The 22,000-nt window shown below is 47.9% G+C and overlaps 2 protein-coding genes across 11 annotated transcripts in view; one reads left to right on the top strand and one right to left on the bottom strand.

Moving 5' to 3' along the window:
* Foxn3 (forkhead box N3) overlaps nt 1-22,000 on the top strand; it is a 380,376-nt gene that overhangs the window by 87,990 nt on the left and 270,386 nt on the right. For 5 of the 10 annotated variants that reach the window (XM_008764802.4, XM_017594165.3, XM_017594166.3 and 2 more), the window contains exon 2: nt 19,455-19,548. The gene's annotated coding sequence lies outside the window, so the exon portion shown is untranslated. Of the gene's footprint in view, nt 1-1,794; nt 1,966-13,273; nt 13,426-19,454; nt 19,549-22,000 lie in introns of those variants that run through there. The other 5 variants (XM_063261969.1, XM_039112337.2, XM_039112340.2 and 2 more) reach the window with 3 other exon arrangements.
* LOC102550560 (uncharacterized) overlaps nt 1-22,000 on the bottom strand; it is a 162,578-nt gene that overhangs the window by 104,112 nt on the left and 36,466 nt on the right. The gene's annotated exons all lie outside the window — the stretch shown is intronic.

The following is a 22,000-nucleotide window of genomic DNA, read 5'->3' as shown; positions in this document are numbered from 1 at the left end:
TTTATGGTCAAGCAGAACCCGTGACCGTGGGTGATGTGTGCTCAGTTAGGATGAAATGGGCCAAGAGAATACTTTGGGAGAAGGGCAGGGGTGGTAGACATGGTAACTCATTCCTGTGCGCTGGGACAGTACCCCATAGCTGTGTTTACAGTCCAGTGGGAGTCAACGTGTTGCTCCCCACACCCCACGCCCTGTGTTGCTCTTATGTGTGACTGGACATGTATGCACTCAGATGCACCGTCCAGTGGAGTAGGGAAGTGGGAAGTGGGTCCTGGACTAAACCTGACACGGTACCCTCCTGGCTCGATGTCGCCACCCTCTGTGCATGCACTCCTGGAAGACTGGAGCTTCTCTGATCCTGTAAATGCCATGAGACTCACTCGGGACCCCTGTCCTGAGTCTTGTAGCTGAAGGCACTCTCCTTTCCAATACAGAAGGTCCACAGAGAGATGCACTGCAGAGTAAACACTGGGAGGCATCGGGAAGGGCCAGCCTTTCCTCCTGCTGGCAGTGGGACCCTGTGCAGGCCTCACGCACCATGAGGAAATCCCATCCTGCCTCCTGCTCGTCTCTTTGTGTAGGAGTGGGAAACCTTCTCGTGGGAGTCCTGCCTGTCAGGCTGCCTCTCATCTGTGTGGGTCCCTAGAGAGGGAGGAGGAGGAGGAATCTCTTCAGGCGGATAGTGAATGAAGATGGGGATGCCTCTCTTCATGAAGCCCAGGCTTGCACGACAGGATAAAAATATCTCCTGCAATCTGCAGCACCGGATCCTTTAGAAATTTTGAAGAAGTGGTTTAAAAACAAAACAAAAAAATACCACTCATACATTGAGTGCACGTGAGCGATTTCTCAGAGTCTTTGAGGACATTGGTTAGATCTTCAAAAATATTCATTATAAATCAGATTCTCTCTTGACTCAACATAAATGTAAGTGTCAACGAGGAGCCAGACTTGAACGTGGCAGGGAATGAGGCGCCGAAGGCTTGGCCGCTTGGTGAAATAGGAGGGGGGCAGGGAGGTAGGATGCCAGACAAAACATGTCCTCTTCAGGTGCTATGGAGAAAGAGAGGTGGAGGTGGGGTGCAGGAGATAACAGGGGGATCTTACTAGGGAAGGAAGGGGCAGGTGTGGCTTCCCACCGAGTCGAGAGTAGTAGTAGGTGGGTGTTCAGAGAAGAGGTTCTTCTGGTAAAGGGGGCAGCAACTGTGACTTAGCCCCTTCTAGGAAAAGCAGGGAGGACTGGGAAGGTGGCCCAGAGCAATCAAGAGAACTAGATAGGGACAAGACAGAGAACGGTCAATGCAGTATGGATACTGGAGGATAAAAAGGCTGGCGTGAATTTTTGAAGGATGTGTTATCTCATGATGAAGCCAATCCACGGGGACACCTTTGTTCTCTGCCACGGGCAAAGCCTATCACAGGGAAGGAGAAAAACACCAGGCGTCATAGGGCCATAATGTTAGGATGTGCTGGATTTCGTTTCCCGAGTGTGGCCCAGTGGCCAACGGCATTCGTGTCCCCTGCCACTTGTTAGAGATGCATGGTGTCTGCTCTGCCTGAGTCCTGCTGAAGCAGAACCTGCCTCTCTCTCCCAGAGCCTGTGGGTGATCCATGGGCTCATGACTGTCTGAGACATGCTAGTCTAGAGTCCTCTCGGGCTCGGGGCAGCAGAAGTCCTAGAGGCTGCCTGGAGTTTGCACACTAGTGATCTAGGGTGGCTTCGATGGCCTTGCCATTTTCCCTGGGAGTACGTTCACAGTCTTAGCTCAGCCTGGCCCTTCTGTTTTTCCTAAGGGAGTGACTTCCAACACCATCTTACCTGTCCATCAAAGCAGACTGTCCCTGAGATTGCGCAGACAGGATGGTGCATTGAGAAGCTGACATTCTGGGCTCTGTGGGATTTCCAGGCTGTCTTCCTTCAGTGTGCTGAGAAGAGATTCACTTCCCTCTCGCAGAGTACTGGAGGTACACCAAGTCTGGCCCATAATCGTCCTGCCTTGTCTGTACACATACCCCACAGTAACCCTCCCTCCCCAGCGGGGTGTATGTTTTGAACTGCATCCCTGGGCATCCGCCTGAATAAATGTTTGTCATCTTTTGATAGTTCTTTTATGGGCCCAGTAGCAGGAAGGCTGGTTGCCTTTGAGAACATATGACAGTGTCAGTTCTCAGAGTAAGCACAGGTATTCCGTGGAACTGACTGGTCTGTGCTAGGATAAGACATTGTCTCCTTCCCTTCCCTTCCCCAGGTGAAGCGTACAGCTCCGTGGCCCCGGTACAGACCCTGGAGTCTTACAGTTCTAATTCTGACTCCACTGTTATTAACACCTGAGGGATTTGGGTCTCCAAATCACTACGCTGCTTACTGATAAAATGGGATTATGATATTTTTCTTATTTCACAGTTAGGTTGCTTCAGGTTCATTATCTAAACGCTTTTAAAAGCTATTCTTAAATGTGTGACCTCTGAGCTTACGTCACTATAGAACAGCACAGCCGTGTGTGGGGGAGGGACGTGGAGGTATGCGTTGGAATGTTAATGTGAATGAGTAGTGTGTGTGTGTGTGTGTGTGTGTGTGTGTGTGTGTGTGTGTGTGTGGCTGTGCTTATGGAGGGGTCAGAGTAAAGCCAAGGGTGGCTGTTACACTACGCACGGATTACTTGGAACAGAGACACCAGCAAAATGTTGGTCTTTCCTTGCTGTTTCTGAACTAGCCACACACATACCTTCACATGTGTGTGTTGGCAGCATGACCTAAATGAAGTTAGAGTTCATATCTTTCAGAGTGTGTTTAGAGTTTCCCCCGACAATAAAGTTAAGGCAAGGTGATGTGTGGTTTATAATCCAATAGAAAGACCGTTTTGGTCAAGCGTTCGCTTCACTCTTGAGTGATCGTTGGGCCTCGGTTTCTAGATGTGGTCAAGTTCTCAAATTTCTCCAGTGTTCCCTGGCTTGCTAAGGACTGTCACAGAAGGCAGTCCTCATTCGTCATTGCCACTTTCCATCCAGGGGGCAGCTCAATAGTTCTTTCCCTTGCCCGGCAGCCCTTAACGTTACCACCCTGGAATTCCACATGAGCTGGCTTATGGTCTAGTGTGCCTCAGAGCCTCACCGCTGTGCTTCGAGGGTGACTTTCTGAAGTCACCTAGTGCAGTGGCCGTTGCATCAGCCGCTGCCCATGCCGCTTAAGGCTGATGGGTTGGGGACATCGGTTGGTGAGGTGGCCTAGAACCAAGCAGACACAGACATCAGAACAATAACACTGTTGGCAATACTTCGTTAGGCTGCAGAGAAAAGATCTGGCTGTCAAAACCCAGCAGGGCCAAAACCACGTAATCTGCGCATCGTGTATCTCCCTATGCTCTGTTGTCATTTGCTGCCCGAGATGGAGATCATTCCAGATCTCAGATGTGATATCCTGGCGAACATTTACCACAGATTCATCTGTCGGCCTCAGGAACTCTTGGAGAACTTTGGGTGCTGGATCCCAGAGAGGGGCTTTGGGTCAGCAGTTGAATTAGTTGGGGTCAGAGGAGAAGTCGCATGGACCCGTGGCTCCAGATGCTGTTAGAAGTGTACTTAATGGGAGTAGTAGATTCTTACGTGTCTTACCAAATGGAAATACCATACTAAAAAGAGGTGTCTCTCTGAGGCCTCAGCTCCCTGACTTCTTCCAGCTCCGAGGTTCTGGTTTGTTTCAGATGTGGGATGGGGTCAAGGGGAGGAGTGGAGTAACGGCGGTGGCTAGTCAGGACTGAAGCAGGTGTGCCAGCCTTCTCGGGTGGAGCGGTGGTCCTGAAATTGTTCCCTTCCGTTGTCCTTCAGGGATGAGTGTGCACCCCTGTTCACTGAGCTGACTGATGAAGGCGTGTGCTCACTGAGAACTGTGACCAGGTCAGGTCTGAAACCAAAGCCCCTCACCAATGTTGCTTGGCTCTGTCACAAGTCCCATTCACTTCTTCTCCCCTCCCCCCAAGCATGGGAAGCAAAGTGCTCAATATTTGGACTCGTTCGTGGTGATGTCGCCAGCCTGTACTTACGGTGGCTTGGGTCTCGGACATGCGACTTGGTGAGTGAGCCAGCGTAACACGATGGAGTTTGTTCTCCTGTGAGTCAGTGCTCTGTGCAAGCACGGGAATGGATTAGCCGCGCACACGACCACACTCTTTTGTGCAGTCTCTGACGGAATGACCCAGTTAGAGGCCTGGCCCGGGGACAGATGGGCAGCACTGATAAGCTCTGACAGGGGACCTTCCTTGCTCTGTTACGGGGCTTCCTCCCATCCCTCTCTGGGTGCACACAAGTGTCAGAGCCAGGGAAGAGTCCCTGCCGTGGGCTTGGCCCTGCTCATTTCCTTTGTGGCTGTTCAGATACACGGAAAGAAGCAGCAGATCCGATGGGCGTGATAGAGAGATGACTGATTCCACAGCGTTCTTGCGCCGTTTGGAGGCAGCCATTGTGAGTGGCCCTGCAGCTTCTCAGCCATGTTCACCAAGCTTGAAAATGTATTGTTTTAGAAAGATCTCTTTTCTGTGAACACATCCAGTGTGGCCAGAGCCATCGTCCCTCCCTTAGCAGCGATGAAGAGAACCTCGGAGTTCTATGTCCAGTATCCTATCGAGAATCACACTCGAACTAGCCAGGCTGCCATGGGAGGCCAGCCCCTGACTTCCTCGTGTAATTGTCTCACACATGGGGAAGTGGTTCGATCTATAAAACGTGTGGTTGCTACGAACGACTGTTGTTGGTAAGGAGAGCTGGAAGCACTCTCTATTCTAGATTACCTTTCAAATATTCAAATCCATGCACCAGCAGCATATGGCTAGAATCCCTCCCCCTCCCCTCCCCTCCACTCAGATGTCTTCCAATGTGCTTCAATGAATTCCAAAACCACATCAGGTTTGCATTTTGAAAATGCCAACTGTATACTCACTGAATGTGAGAGATGAAGAAATCGTTCATAATTTTTTTTTCTTTTAAGAAATAGTGTTCTGCGTTCAGATAGAAACCAGCTGTATGTATTTCTTTCTATTCTTTTTTTTTTTTTAGCATAGTGGTTCGTTTACATTTTGATAATATTGAAGAAGTAGTGTTACTGAGGGGTTCTTAGCTGGTTTTCAGTAAGGCAGACCGTGGCTGGACCTGCCACACCCTCTCAGCCTACTCAAATTTGGGTCTAGAAATACAACTCCATTTGCTGTCTCTATCTGTCTGTCTGTCTGTGTCTGTGCTTCCTTCTTTACTTCCTTCCTTCCTTCCTTCCTTCCTTCCTTCCTTCCTTCCTTTCTTTATGGTGCAGGGATTTGAGTCAGGGTTTCCCTATGTAGCCCTGGCTGTCCTAGAACTCACACTGTAGGCTGGGCTGCTCTCAAACTCATAGACATCCACCTGCCTCAACCTCTTGAGTGTTGGGATGAAAGGCATGCCCCACCACAACCTTGCTGCAACTCCATTTTCTTGCCACTGGAGACTGAGCTTAATTTATGGGTGCTCTTTCTGCTTTCGCTCCTTGCTGGCCATATTGATTGCTTTTCTGGTTTCTTGCCAAGATACCTTGGGAAAGTAACTTAAGGGGACAGTCGTTGTTCTGGGAAGGCATGGCGGCAGGCGCAGGTCTTACTGCTGCCGCAGGAATGTGACGCGGCTGGTCACATCACATCCGGAGTCAGCAGACAGAGATGAGTTCCTCAGCTTGCTCCTTCCTGTTCAGCCCGAGACCCCAGTTTTCATGGGTCTGGGACCCTAAGACCACGGCGTGCTGCCTCCCTCGTTCAGGATAGGTGATCCTTTTTCAGTTAAACCTTTCTAGAAATGCCCTCATAGCTGTGTATCCAGATGTATGTTTCCATGGTGATTCTAAATCCAGTCAAAACTGACAATGACGACCAACCATCCTGCTGGGTAGATTGCTGAGCGTTTTAGGGGGAATAAAAGGAGGCTTTTATCGGATGAGTTTCCCTAAGGTTCAGAGGAAGTGAGCCTGAATGTGTCGGTTTAGAATGACCTCGGCTGGTACAGGACACCGTACATGAAACCTTGTCTGCAAGCTGGACCAGGTGAGGGTCTCATTAGGTCGCTGGTAGCTCAGAGGGCTTTGTAGACCTTGGGATGCTCCCTCATGAGGCACTACACTCCTCAGGCTCCTCTCCATCGTTCATACCTTTTCACATTATTGATACACTGTCTCAGTCACTGCCTATTGTAAAATGCAGTGGTCTCGGGTACTATTGAAGACAGAGGCCTTTTAAGAAATCAGGGGCACTCATTTCTGAGAGTGCTTAGCAGGATGTGTTCCCAGCCGATGGAGCACATTTTGAGGTGCCTTAGGGCAGTTGAGAATAACGCAAAACTTTGCTACTTTTGAAAAATGGGGCCTTTCTAACACTGAGCATGATATAGCTGCTCTCCAACCTCCTCAGACCTCCACATGCTGATGTGTTCACCTCAAATATTTTTAAGATTTATTTTTATTTTATGTGTATGAGCGTTGTACCTGCATATATGTCTGTGAATGGTGCTTATGCCTAGTGCTGGACAAAGAAGGCATCAGATCTCCTGAAACTGGAGTTACAGACAGTTGGGAGCTGCCACTGGGTACTTAGAGACAAGCCCGGGAGAGTCTGTGAGAGCAACAGGAGCGCTTAACCTCGGGGCCATCGTTTCAGACTCTGCCTCAAATATTTTTAAAAAACATGTGGCGGCAGCAGTGGCAAGGAAAGAAAAGGAAAAAAAAAAAAACCCATGGGCTGGGTGGTGGGAGCGCATGCCTTTAATCCATGCACTCGGGAGCTAGAGGCAGGCAGATCTATCTCTGTGAGTTTGAAGCCAGCCTGGTCTACAGAGTGAATTCCAGAATAGCCAGGGCTACACAGACAAATCTGTCTTGGAAAAAAACCAACCAACCAACCAACCAACCAACCAACTAACCAACCAACTAACCAACCAACCAGTTAACCAACCAACCAACCAACCAACCAACCAACCAACCAACCAACCAACCAATTAACAAAGCCATGGAGAGATATATTGAAGAATCTTTGCAGTGTCTGCCCTATTCTCACTGCTGCTTGCACCCCATGGGACCACCCTCCAGAATTTGGTACTTATTGTCTCTGTTTGTAAACTTTCAACTGTTTGTTTCGAGACAGTGTCTGCTGTAGCCCAGACTGGCCTCGAACTCAATACATGGCCAGAGATGAGTCTGAACTTCTGATCCTCCTGTCTCTGTCTCTCCAGTGCTGGGATTCCAGGTAGATACCACCATACCTAGTTTGTGGACTGCTGAGGTGAAGCCGGGGCATTTTACATGCTAGGCAAGCATTCTTTTTTTTTTTTTTCTTTCTTTTTTTCAGAGCTGGGGACCGAACCCAGGGCCTTGCGCTTGCTAGGCAAGCGCTCTACCACTGAGCTAAATCCCCAACCCCCTAGGCAAGCATTCTATCCTCCGAGCTCCATCCCTAACTAACCTTCACGTAATGCACTTTCCCGCTAGTTGTCACTGTGTGACCCCCTACTTTTCCTTTTCATTAGCAGAACCTGTGAGCTTTAAGTGGCCAACTACTGGAGACAGCAGGGTGACGTCATTTCCTGTCTGATGAATGGACATGGGAGGTGTGGGGACAGCCTCTGGGTTATGCCTGGAATAGGAAGGAGCAAGTTTTCACATTCTCTTTCTATCTGGCTTTTGATGAGACCGAGGACTGACTCCTGTCATATTAGATATGAATCAGAAGAGGAGGGAGCTATAGAAACCAGGCTGCTCTACACACGCTACCTGTGACCATGGCTACCTGTGACCATGCAGACCTGGGGGACAGGTAGGGGACTAGCACTACAGCAAAGCAGAAACTCCTTGTTGCCTTCATTGTGCTAATGTCCCCACTGCCTGAGATTGCCTGTCACACAGTGGGGCTCCTGTGTCAGGAATAATAAGAGAACATTTTGACTTAAGCTGGCACTGTTTGGCCTCTATTAAAACATCTCCCAAGCACCTATGGGAGACAGTACAAGCAGGAAGACTTGAGTTTGATCTCTAGCACTCATGTAAATGACAGATATGGTGGCAAATACTTAGGATTCCCACCACTGGAGAAAGGAGACAGGAGGGTCCCTAGAGCCTGGCTGCCATCCAGTCTAACCAAGTCAGTGAACCCTCAGATCTCAGTGAGAGTCCTCTTCTCAAAAAATTAAGACGGACGGAGCCTTTAATCCCAGGCCTCTGGAGGCAGACTCAAGAGGATCTGAGTTCTAGGCCAACCTGGTCTACAAATGGAGTTCAAAGGCAGCCAGGGCTACACAGAGAAACCTTGTCTTAGTAAACAAAAACAACAACAACAAAAGAACAAACAAACAAACCAAAGAAGGACACCTGAGGCTGGCCTCAAACGGACAAATAAGCATGCACCTGTGTACCAGCACATGTATGTGCCTCTGCGCACATGTGAACACACATGTCTCCCGTACATCCAAAACCCCATTCTCAAAGGTTTCAAAAAACAGAGAGAGAGAGAGAGAGAGAGAGAGAGAGAGAGAGAGAGAGAGAGAGAGAACAAGCAGTTGGTTTGCATTGTGAACTTGCCAGTGGCTCATTACCTGGCACTCCCATAATTTGCCTTCATAGTGAAAAAAAAATGGCCAGAGGAAGCAATGTGACCTCTCATGTGACCTCCCATGTGACCTCCCATGTGACTTCCCATGCTAGATGGAGCCTTGGCTGTGAAATTTCTGTGAACCACCAAACAAGAGGGAAGTGGAGAGGTGTCAGTGACTTGAGAATCTGTGTGTTTTTTTTTTTTTTTTTTTTTTTTTTTGGTTCTTTTTTTCGGAGCTGGGGACCGAACCCAGGGCCTTGCGCTTGCTAGGCAAGCGCTCTACCACTGAGCTAAATCCCCAATCCAAGAATCTGTGTGTTTTAGTGTGACTAAATTTTACTTCTCATGACAGTTTGACTTCACAAGCTCAGAAATAAGAATTAGATGCAATGATCCCTCAGAAGCCGCTCTCCAGGTGGGTTTGCCTGTGAGCCAATTCACCAGAAATCCACTTTCACTTCGAGTGGCGTTTGCTTTCATTGTTACTAAGGGAGGAGAAAAAAAAAAAGATGAATGTAGCTTAAGAATTAAAACCAAGTGTGAACCGGAATAACAACCGGTGCGCCCACACACAAATGCCAGAGAGGTGAGGGAAGGAAGAAAGTATCAACTCTGTTGGCAGGTAGAGCACTGCTTGAACAGGTAGGCTGGTCTCACGTTAAGAGGCCAGCTTTAGGGCTGGGGATTTAGCTCAGTGGTAGAGCGCTTACCTAGGAAGCGCAAGGCCCTGGGTTCGGTCCCCAGCTCCGGAAAAAAAAAGAACCAAAAAAAAAAAAAGAGGCCAGCTTTAGGCTAATGACCCGGAGTTAGCAGCAGCCAAAAGTCCCCACCTGTGTGCTCAGAGACACGTCTCAGGCCCAGAGTCATTCAACCCCCTTCCCCCTCAGACAAAATTCTAATCAGCTCCATTATTTAGTTTCTCAGCCCCTGGCATATTAGATGTGAATCAGAGTAGGAGGGAACCATGGGAGCCAGGCCACTCTGTACAATGACAAGGGCGTCTGAGATCATGGTGGCCAGCAAGGAAAGAGAGAAGGCCTGAAGGAAAGACGGTGTAAATGGGGAGTCAGTCACCTTGTGGTGTCTTTTCCCCCAGGGTGACTCCTCCACACCCTGTGTTATTTTATATATTCTGGGAACACCTGTCTTCATCAATGTGTAAAGTCCTGACTCGAGAGCCTGATTCCTGAATTATTTCTGCAGTCTGTATTAGAATGTTGTCCTGGAAGATCCAATGACTCACCTTGATTAGGGTATCCTTGTGAATACCAGGTTTCCCTGCCAGCATCCTGCATTTCCTCTCAGAATATTACCCATAATCATGACTCTGCTGCTTCGTGGACAGCTCCACTGACTGGCCTGAAGAACCCTTGCCACCCAAAGATGGCATGGCCAAATCCAGGTGGCAGTTGATACCCAGGGCGACTTAGGAAGAGGAAGTGAACAAGCCAGGTCATGAGGAAATGGGCCTGATCTGGTGGCCGAGAGCATGGAAAGGACGACCCAATGAGATGTCAATGCAGGATGGGGACAGGTCCGTAGAGTGTATGAAGAGGGGGTAGACTCAGAATAAAGGGAGAGTGCCCCACACTCGGCAGGCCAAATTCAAACAGTCTGATTCGAAAATGCCATGAGTGGTTGGTGACATTGTTCAGCGGGGGAAATGCGTCTGCCAGCAAGCCTGATGAACTGAGTTCAACTCCCCAGATCCACACAGGTTTTCCCCCAAGACCCACAACTCCCACAAGCTGCCCTCTGACCTGCACAGGAGAACCATGGTCTGCACACACACACTCACAATGCAGACATATAAAAATACAGACCCAGTACATGAGTAGACTTTTTTTTTTCAAAGATAACGTAAGTAGCCAATAAACATGTGACAGGGCACAGATCGGGAAATGTAAATCAAAGCTGTGACTACAACCTCATCCCGTTAGGATGACTGCTGTCGACGGAAGGAACTAAAACTAGTCCAGGGATCATCAGATTATACCAAACCCAGGTGAGGGTGTGGGCACATTGGAAGCCTCACGCATTGCTAGTAGGGATACATACGGCACAGCTGTCATGTAGAACATGAGAGGTTCCTAACAGGGAAATCATGGACGCAGACTAAATAAGTGACTTAGTAAGCAAACTGTGGTTCATCCAGGCGGGGGCGCATTACTCAATCTTCCAAAGAGGTCTGTGGCATAGGCTACCACAGCAGTTCTCAACCTGTGGGTCAAGACTCCTTCGGGGGCCAGATGACCCTTTCACGGGGGCCACAAGTCAGATATCCTGCATATCAGATATTTACCTAGAACAATGACAGTTATGAAGTAACAACGAGATAATTTTATAGTTGGGGGTCACCACCCCATGAGGAACAGGTCTACAGTATAAGGCTAGGGTCTCAGAGCACCTTGACCGAGTCATCGCTGCTGCTTGTTGTCAACCCTCCAATCAGCTTCACAGTCCCAGGGGTCCACAAGGCCCTCTCTGAGGACCCGTGTTCGTCCTGAGACTGGAACTCCTGGGTAAGAAGAGGTTTAAGCTGAGAGCAGACAGACTGGTCTGCTTGGTCAGGGTTGCCAAACTCCTCTAACGGCTGAGCCCTAGTCGCCAGCCCTTAGGTGAAGTAAGGGCAAAGAAGAGTTGAACCTCAGGTACTAGCCCCAGGTAACCGCAAACCATTTAACCCGACACTTGGCATCTCTCCTCCGTGAGTAGTGTTACTGTGGTTATAAGATAACCGGCCTCCTGCTTGCCACACTTGGGGGCTGTGTGACCGTGGAGAGCATTCGGTTAGGTCAGAGAAGGCTTTCCTAGGTCATGAGACTCTGGTCACGGTCACATATGGTATCCTAGGTGAAGATGCTTGGTGATGTTAGAGGAATGGGGACAGCCCCACGTGGAGGTCAGAGGACCATTCTCAGGAGTTCATCTGTGACATCTACCTTGTTCAGAGACAGGATCTCTCGTCTTGTTTCTTCCACTTCCTCATGTCCTCCAGACCAGCTGGGCTGTGCTTCTGGGTGATTGTCCTGACTCTGTCTCCCATCTCGATGTAAGAGTGACAGGCTTACAGAGATGCACCGCCCCATCTGGCTTCCTCTGTGAGTTCCGGGGATCCAGGTGTGTGCGGGGGGGGGGGGGGTGTTTTTTACCCACGGAGCCATCTAACGTCATTTTAAGAAGGCTTTTGAAAAGTGACACATCCCCTTAACTGGTAAGGTGTGTGTATCTATTTTCTGTTTTGCTTTTACCTTAGGGATGAGACGATCATCATTATCGTAGTAAACAGCCAAGAATGATTCGATTTAGCAAAGTAATGGGAAAATTTGCTCATCTTTTATGGGATCATTTTACCATAATCCCTGCCGATAAAGTAGTGGTTTCTTTCAGACATGCCAGTTCGGGGTCACGGAGCTGCGCTCTTAAAGCCGCCAATTGATTGTTTAGTGAGGAAATGGTATTCAAGTGAGGCACATCAGCATGCAAATCTAAAATGTGGCCATTTTCATCTAGATTGAATATTATTAACTAGCCCAAGGGATAGGATGTAATTAAGATTTTCAACAGCTTATTTTTGTCTACCGTGATAAGAATAACCCCAATGTTTAAAGCAACTGGCCCATTTGAATAATAGGAAGGCGGTCCAACGCCCATTTTGACTTGTAGGTATAATGAAAGTGTTTGGTTTTCTTCCTCCATGGGTCTGAGCATGGATAAGGGCAGGGATCTGAACCTGAATCGCTGGAGGGAGCATGCAGATCGTAGGGCCATCCCAGTCTGTTGTTCTGGGTGGCCAGGTTCCAGCTCCTCACTCCTCTGTCGAAAATTCTTATACCTTCTCACACGGCTTTAAGAGCAAAGGGCCAGTGGAATGAATGAAGTCATCGCTGAGAGTCTCGGCTGTTGTCTAGTTAGAATGATGGGAGTTAGAGCCTGGAGTATAACTCTTAGTTTTGATCTGCTACAGAAAGTTTGCAAGGTCTCCGGTCTGGGGAATGGAGCTCAGCGGGAGGGAGAGTGTTTGCTTGGTGTGCACAAGGCCCCGGGGTCAGTCCCTGGTGCTGGCAGATGGGCAGAAAGTTTGTGAGGTCTGCCTCTCCCTGTCACAGAGCTGATCGGGAGGTCAGATCTGGTGATATCCTTATTCCACTGCACTTCCCTCGGTTACCGTTTTTAGGTGAAACAAGAGGCTCCCCCCCACCACACCCCACCCGACCCCGCCATGTCATTGTAAAAGGTAGAGAAAGTTCTCCTTTCCTCCCTGGAGAAGTGAGAGGAAAGGTCCTTTGCAAAGAGAGTGGCACCACCTTCAGCAGACACCCGGCAGGCTGGGTTGGTACCACGGCTCATTTCAGCCATCCGTATTTCCAGGTGTGCCATGTGTGTTTAGTACATCATTTGATAATACTAAAAAAATATATTAAAGCAGTGTGAGACGACAGGAGAAAGAAGATGAATGTTAGCATTCCCCTGGGGTTCATGGGTGAAGGAATTAACACAGCGTGGCACTCTACCCTAGCTGTGTTTGTTTCCATGGCAACAGCTACGTACATGTTTCAGACTATCTACAGTGACACAGTTGCAGAAATAGTAGCTTGCAGGTTTCTGATATGGCATCAGCGGACAGGCGGCACGCACTATATTAAGTAAGTGTAAAAGAATTTAAAAATCTAGGGGTGGATTCAGACATGTAGAGCTCAGCCGAGCAGTGTGTCAGGGGGTTGTGGCTTTTCCCTTTCGCATGACAGCAGAGTTGAAAGTTGCCAGCTTCCAGGCAAACAATTGCCCTTGCTCGGGTAAATAGCATCAAAGGAAAGAAATGTGAGTTCCAGAGGTAAGGAAACGGCTTGGGCGGACGGCATAGGGGGGGGCAGACAGTGAGGCTAATATTTTGGAGGGACGATAATGGGAAGGTAAGAATGGAAGGCTTGTTGGCAAATAGCCGAGTCTTTGAGCAGATCCGATGTACAGCAGAATTTTTAGTAGCTGCCGAGTTTACGGCGGCTGAGGTCTTTGAATGTCTGGTTGTGAGAATTGCTTTTATATGAAAACGGTCAGGTGGGGAGCATGAAGGCTAATTAGGGGTGCCGTTAGAGGAGGGTTGGGACTCCATTGTCTTTCCAGGGTGCTCCTATAAAATATCCCTGCTCTTCCCTGGATGACCCCGGTTTATCTTTGACATTGCCCGTTACTTTTTAGCACTCCTTGCTGGTGTCTGTTTATATTATGCTGCCACATTGTAGCCTGAGATGACTTCAGTGGTGGCTAGAGAGCCGCCAAGCACAGACTAGACTGTGTGAGCCTGTTACTTTGCGACCAAATTGTACAGTAATGTAGGAGGAGTGTTGGAATGACCATTTATTTACATCGCCCGGAAACCTACTTTTGAATAGCAGCCCAGGTGTTAGGTTAATGGATTTCAATGTGCACGTTACGGTTACAGGAGCTTTCAAGTATGTTAGAGCTAATTTATACTGAGTTTTTGATGTCAAAATATTTTCCTCTGTGCTCGTTATTCTGCTTAAACTTACATTTACCTTATAACTCTTAGTCTTATTAATCTTGCACCAGTGGAGAGAAAGCAAAACAGAATGGTCACGTGAGACAATCTATTCGTCGGAAGGTTAGTTTTCTGACCTTAGGAGAGCTTTTACAAAATGTGATGCATTGATGCTTTGGGTCTGTAGAAGACTTTTTTTTTTTTTTCCATGTGCACAGGAAATGATCCACAGCTCCTACTGCATATTATCCCTCGTAGTAATTATTTGAGTAGATGTTAAGAGACCACCTCTGGGGGACTCAGAGCTGCTGAACACCTGGGCGTGTGGAGAGCCGGAACAGGTTTTGAATTACAAACTAGGGATTTGAAGCCCCAGCACGAGCAACGCCCCAGTGGGTAGATAGGTCCTACCTTCTTCTGGCCCTGAGTGGAATGAGTTCTAAAGCTACACATGCACATGCACGGTCAGCCTCTGCAGCCCCGAGCAGAAAGGGAAGTTTGTGTCTTTCATGGGGACACTTACCCACGGTGGCTCACACCAAAGGCTGGTTGGTTCTTTTTTTTTTTTTTATTATTAACTTGAGTATTTCTTATATATGGCTGGTTGGTTCTTGTAGGAGCCCTCTGCCCTCTCCAGTTCTCACTGCAGCAGAGGCATTAGACGCCAGCTTGGCTTTGGAGCCCATAGAGACTGATTTCCCTGGCAGGGGTCCTTGTGATAACGTGCAGGACACTGCCGCTAGAGGGGCTGAGTGTCATTGGTCTGATAGTTCACTCGAGGTTCGACCTCAAGTAGGTAGGAGGTCCTGAAAACCTTGGGCTCATTCACCTGGACTCAGTTGCAAATGAACAAAGTCTTAGAACAGAGTGAGCATAGGTGACCAGCTCCACTTTTGTTTTTTGAGGGGATAGAGTGGCCCCATCTAGCAGTCAGCATGTTCATATCTTTTTTTTTTTAAATCACCTGGAAATATTTTTACAGTATAGAAATTAAAAAAAAAAAGATAAGACCCATGTTGCTTTGTTCTACCTCTTTCATAAGAAAGAGACACAAGCCAGGCACAGTGGTACTTGTTCAGCTCACTGGTTCTTGGAGGTGAGTGGGGGAGGCAGCAGAATCAAAAGGGCCAGGTCACGGTGAGTTACACAGCAAGGTTTTCTGGTGCCATGACGTGTGTTACTTTTTTCTCCTCATGGATACCAGGTATCCAACGAGAAGGAACTTAAGGGGAGAGAAATCCATTTTGGCTCATGGTTTGGGGAGGCACAGTTCCTCGTGATGGGGAAGACTTGAAGGTACTGGTTGCATGGAGGTGGAGATCTGCAGATCTCCTCACATGCTCACGTCTTCCTGAAAGAGGAGACGGGGACCGGGCTAGAAGCCAAAATGGGCTATTGACCTCAAGCCTCCTCTTCACTTCCCAATGACCCACTTCTGCCACCTATGCCCCGCCTCCTAAGGATTCTGTAACCTCTCTGAAGAGTGCCACCAGGTGTTCAAACACTGTGGGGACATCGTGCATTCAACCCCAACCATTAGTCCTTCAGTTGCAGCCTTTTGGTGGTGGGGGCTGGGTGGGGGGGTGCCTGAGATTTGAGGCAGAGTTTCTCTGTGTAGCCTGACTAGCCTGACTCTGTAGAACAGGCTGGCCTCGAATTCAGCTGGCCTGGAATTCAGAGATTCACCTGCTTCTGCCTCCCGAGTGCTAGGACTAACAGCGTGTACCATCAGCACCTGAATCAGTTTCTATCTTTTGTGTTTAACTGAGTTCTTAAAACTTAAAGCTATACTTCATGTGACCCTCTCCAAATGCTTGCTTGGGTTCCTTGATCAAAGAGAACACTGAGGCCATGTCAGTCACAGCGCCAAGCATCATCTGGACTCACCTGTTCAAGTTGAGATAATTACAAATTCTCCACCGCTTGGCACCAGCTAAACATAGTAACAAGTGGCTTGTTTTTCTTCTTTTTGTAAAATCCAAAAACTGTAGAGATAAAAGGCCTTTCTAGGGCAACATTCCTCAAATGAAAGCAGACAACAGGTTTTGTTTGTTCGTTAATTTGTTTGGTTTTTTTTTTTTTTTTTTTTTTTTTTTTTTTTTTTTTTTGCTACAGTAGTGAGTCACTGTCTTGCCCAGATTGACCTTGAACTCATGATCTTCCTGCCTCTGCCTCTGAGCGCAGGGGTTATAGGCAAGTATCACTATGCCGAACTCAGTTAAGGTTCTTTTCCCCAGTGGCAGGGTTTGGCAGAGCCCAGCTGAGAGGGGAGGGTGTGTATGATCCTGTCTGCAGAGGCTTGAAAGGTGTGGCTAGGGTTTTACCCTGCACAACCAGTTAGTTTCTACATCTGGATTGGCTCCCTCTGCAAACATTGTCATCCAGCAGGGACTTTAACAAACCCTTCTCTGAAGGCTAGAGTATCGTTGGGTTAAATTAAAAACAAAAGTGCAACAGGAAGGGAGCTGAGGGGGGACAGCGAACAGTCACCTCCTGGAGGACACAGCAGCTGCAGAGTTTAGTCAAGTTCAGACCCTTAAAAAGAGTGGAAAAAAGAAAGCTCATACTTCCCAGTGCCTGGGCACTGCTGTCCTAGCCAGCTGGGCACAGTGCCGGGGCAGAAGGAGGTCTTCGGTTTCAGAAATCTGAGACCCCGACCTTGCTAACAGGGAGGGGACACAAGGCTGCCACTGGGGCTGATGGTGACATTTGGGCTGTTTCTGGGTTCCTGTTTGCCCGTAGTTATGGCCACAACACTGTAGCCGTAGTCAGGCCTCCAGGTGGACAGGAGTGAGCTGTGTCAGAGAGGGTGTGTGTGTGCGTGCGTGCGTGCGTGTGCGTGTGTGTGTGTGTGTGTGTGTGTGTGTGTGTGTGTGTATGCTCGAGCATGAGTCTGCATTGGCAGCTTCTTTCCTATGTAAATGTAGGCTTCCTCTTTCCCAGAGTTAGCCTGTTCAGGGAATAGCACACAATTCAGGTTTCTGAGTTGGAAGCCTGATTAATCTCTCTGTCAGTTACATATGGAAATAAATTAGTAAATGGTCCATCTGGGACTAAACTACTGCAGAGGCGATAAATTATCACCATCGTATATGTCGGCGTTGCTGAAGGCTGAGCTGTGCTCTCAGGAGCTGCTGAAAGATAACTGGATACTTGGCTGTGGTCAGAGGCATAACATCTGATGAAAAAAAAAAATTCTGAGGAAAGAATTTACCTTGAAATGTTTCTAGGGAGAGTGGCTTGGTTGATACCGAGTTTGTTCCTCAAAACTGCTATATCTGCAAACGTTGGAAAGGGAGAGTCTTGAGGGCATACCGAAGATTTGAGTTTTATATTTTCAAAGGCTAATGTAAAGCCGAGTTGGTAATTAATACCCAAGGTCTCAATGAAGAGTAGAGTCTGTGAGAGATCGTGTGTTATGATCTGCACAGCAGTTCCATCTATTTTCTTATCTCAGTCTGAACAAAGGTGAGGCAGGTCAACGCCTCTCTTTTCTTTCTTTAGAAAAGATCTGGTTGGTGTGTGTGAGTGTCACAGGGTGTGTACGGAGGCCAGAGGACAACTTCTTGGGCGTCATCTCTCTCCCTGCACTGGGGTTAGAGGCAAGATCTCTTGTTTCTGCTGCTAATTGCTGACTGCTGATTCTCTGTAGACTTTATATAAAGGCAGGAGTGCTGGGATTACAGATGTTTGTCACCACATCTGGCTTTTTTTTTTAAAAATGTGGGTTCTTAAGATTGAACTCAGGGTGTCAGACTTGGGGGGCAGGTGCTTTACCCTAACCCTTCTGACTCAGTCTCCCACAATTATAAGAATAAGCCACCACGTCTTTCCTAACCTTTCTTTTACACACACACACACACACACACACACACACACACACACACACACACACACACATAGTGTGGTGTAGGGGATCCAGACTTTGCATGGTTAGAAGGAAGAGTTGTAAGAAACAAGGAGATTTCATAGTTCTTTCTGATTTCTAAAATTTTCAACAGAAGCCTTGGTGTGGCCTCCAGTCCCGTCATAGATAACTGACATCAAGAAATGAAGCCATGGTGATGTCTACTTGTGTCTATGTTCTAGAAGCAAGAGCAATAACTGAACACAAGTGTTCCTTTTCTCCAATTGGAGATGTTGGGTATGCTTGTAGCTTTGGGTGGGACAGACGCCAGTCGCAGTCAACCTGGTATGCTTTATAATATTAAAACCAAAAAGGTGCCAGGACTTCGAGAGCAATTCGCTCCTTGACTGAAACACCCTGGGCTGCAGTGACATCCAGATTCCTGTGCTGGCCTTAACATTTTCTTCTGTGTTCCTTCTGGGCAGACCATGAGCTGTGACTCCTTGAAGCAGCTGAGAGCTTCTCTTGTGGGAAAATGCAGACTAGTGAATATAAATTGTAAAATCTGAAAACCAAACCAGGCATTGAAATCTTTAAACATCTCATTCACAGGACAAGGGTTTCCTAGCATAAACCAAGGAGGGTGCAGGCCGAGTGGCCTTTACACGTGGCTTAGAGGCCACGGTTCCCTCCATCTTGCTTCTCTGTATTTGGAATTGATCTTGATTCACTCAGATCACCAGGATCCTCAATAACTGGCGAGATCTGGTTACTGAGTCTCCCAAAGAAGAGTCTAGTTAGGACATTCTGTGTTCTCCTGTCCATCTAGGATTTGTTTGTTTGTTTGAAGCATTCTCATATATTTCACTGTAGCCTCCAACTTGATACGTAGCTAAAAAATGACCTTAAAATCCTGATTTTCTTGTGCCTGCTTCCTAAGTACTGGGATTACAGGCATGGACCACCATGTCTTAAGGCCTTAGAAACCAAAAATTATCTTCCAGCAGAAATCATTACACAGTCTACCTCATGTGCAAACTTTTCTATTGTCCAGGATTAACTGGGACCCACTAACTTGAGGGTTAAGCGAGTTAGTCCCTACTGGAACTAGAGAGACTTCATTTTACAATGAGTCATTGGGTAGATGGATTAAGGTTGGCCTTGAACACAGGGCCTCTGGCAGTTTTTCTTTAGACAGACAAGTATTTCAGAAGTAGCTCTGATAAAAGAAAAATGGTCTCAGGGATGTCTGGATGGCTTTTGTGGCAAATCAAATAACGTCACAATGTTTATGGCATGTATTTTCAAATTTCTGGGCCCTCTCGTGCCCCAGAAGCAGTTTCAAAACCACTCCATCCTGAAGGCCTCACTTCTTCACTAACTATCCAGGAACTGAGAGGCTCTCGGGCAACCTGCTTTTCACTGAAGTGTGTCATCTGTCTGGGGTCAGGAATTGTGGCGTTGAGGACTCTCTGCTTCTTTAGTCTAATCCTGTCTCTCTTCTGCCCTACTCCAGCAGCCTCTAGAAGTGTCGTCTAGTGATTATGAAGGCACCTTTGTCCTTTCTGGAGAGATGCTGACCTCCGTTTCCTGGACCCATTCTGACTCAGGTAATCACACTCTCTCGTGGCCCTTCCCCAGCCACCGAACCTCAGCAGATTGCATCGAATCAATGAAATAACCGGAGCTATATTTAAATGCAAATACCAAGCTGATTGTGTCTCCCTCCATTGCTGCTCTCCCCACCCCCCCATCTTCATAATGATCAGTTCACGAAGCTGATAGACTGACAGGGTGGTCAATCCAATTTAGGCAATAAGATAATGGAAAGACCTCCAGTCACATCTTTATTTAAAATTCTGTGTGTCTCGGACCCATGAAACCACATGGACATTGCTGGGAATTTTCATGTGGAGACAACTGGTAAATAAGCAGTGCCTCTGTGTTCATCACCGCCTTTCCCAGAATGCCGTGCGTGCGAACTGTCTTCATCCTTCTGTTGCTGTACCGGTTGTGTTCAGAGGAGACTACTGAGTGTCTGTTTTCTGTACTCAGGACGGGTGGGGATGAGGTAGCACAAGGCTGTTTTCCATCTTCAGGGATCACTCAGGATTGCCAGGTCCACAGCTCCATCGTGACAGACAGTGGGGATCAGTTTGGGGTGGAGGCCGGGCAGTAAGTATAGGTCTCTGCTTCAGGGAACCCACAGACTTCCAGATTTGAGGTTGAAATAACCACTGAGGAATCTGTGAAGCTAGAAGCGTCTCAGATGACTTAGTCTCTGAGGATCACTCAGCCAGGCAGAAGTAAGGAGAGGGACGTGACGCTTACGCAGGAAGGCAGGACCGAGCCCTCAGTGTGCCCAGGGGCAACACAGCTGTCTCTCCCTGATCCCCTGTCCCAGCCAAAGTCAGATCTCTCCTCAAGGCCTGAGCTGCTTAAGGTCCTAGCCAGGTGGGGAAACCGCCATCCTGTGACCTCCAGGCCTTTGCCAGGGGACAGCGCCACTGTTGTATAGCTTTGGCTGGTGTTCTTTCCCGCTTGCCCACAGCGTGAGGAGGCCCTGGATGCAACAGACACTGTGTAAAACCAGTACCTAACCTTCAAAGGGGCCACTTTCAAGCTAAGGTTAAAACAATGGGCAGGTAACCAAATGGCTAGATTATATAGGGAGGGGCCTCTGTGTGGGGGGAAGACAGATCAGTCCTTGGGCTGGAGAGTTGATTCAAGCAGATGAGGTGGGGGTGGGGGAATAGAGGGTGGAGATGCCAGTCATACCTTGTAGCAGGTAGAGACTGAGGGATGCTGGGATAACCTGGAGGCCAGGTCTGAATTTGTATGTTAAATGGGCACCTAAGCCATTTATCCCAGGATTTGAGACTTAATGGGCTGCATCCCTAACAGTGAATAAACCCAGGTGTGGTAAGCCCAGCACCTGGTGTTGAGGCAAGACCTTGGAAGTGTAAGGTCATTCTCCACTGTGTAGTTAGTTCGAAGCCAGCTTGTGTTGCTGGAACCCTGTATGGAATCGACACGTTCGTGTCTCTGAAGTAGGGTTTCACCAGGGGCATAGCCCTATCCTCATTCATTCTACATTATGAAGGCAGCTTTTGCCCTACAATGAGGAGGTTGGATAGGCAGAGCGTGCACCTTAAAATATTTACCACCTGACCTTCTGCAGAAGTTTGCCGTCTCCTGGCCCAAACAGTAGTGTGATACATGCTTTTGCAAAGTTTGAGATGTGGGAACTCGTTCCCCACTAAGAAAATCTGGTGGTATAATGAGTAGATTAACAAAGAAAAGAGGGGGGTGGGAGGGAATCAGTCGCACTCTAGCTGGACTTTCCAGGTATCTCTGTAACTTTCACTTAAATCTAAATACATCACTGGAGAGATTTCATTTCAGGAACCTACATGTACTATTAGTGTGGCTTTCACATAAAGTACCAGGCTTCCCGGAATAACCAAAATGTTGGAATAGATGGGTACCAAATGAACGAAAACCTTGTATCTTGGAACTTTTCTTCTTTTTCTTTGGCAGTAGATATGAGCTCTTTTATTCTAAGGCAAATAAATATTTGGTTTTTAAGTCAAGTAAGTGTCGCACGGTTACCATGAGTAAGCTAGTTTCATTTTGCCAATGTTTTCCCCCAAGCTGGTGGGATTATATAATACTGGAGTGAAGTCTGTGGTTAAAGCTGGAGGTCGGAGGGCCTGACTGGCTGAGCCAAGGGCGACTGTAGTAGCATAGTAAGAATAAAGAGTGCATCCTGGGGCTGGAGAGATGGCTCAGTGGTTAAGAGCACTGGCTACTCTTCCAGCGGTCAAGGGTTCAATTCCCAGCAACCATAGGGTGGCTCACAACCATGTACAACTGGACGGGATCCAATTCCCTCTTCTGGTATGCAGACAGACAATCAGACAAAACACCTGTATACGTTGATATAAATAGATAAATCTGTTTTTAAAAGAAGGCACTTGCTCTCAAACGATGTAAGCCGGATGACCGAAATTCAAATTCAGTCCCCCATAACTGACTCTGTAAGGTTCTTCTCTGACGATG

Source organism: Rattus norvegicus, chromosome 6, assembly GCF_036323735.1.
Source record: "Rattus norvegicus strain BN/NHsdMcwi chromosome 6, GRCr8, whole genome shotgun sequence".
Classification (NCBI taxonomy): domain Eukaryota; kingdom Metazoa; phylum Chordata; class Mammalia; order Rodentia; family Muridae; genus Rattus; species Rattus norvegicus.
The sequence above is the reverse complement of the archived record's forward strand: the minus strand, read 5'-3'. Positions and strand labels throughout refer to the sequence as shown.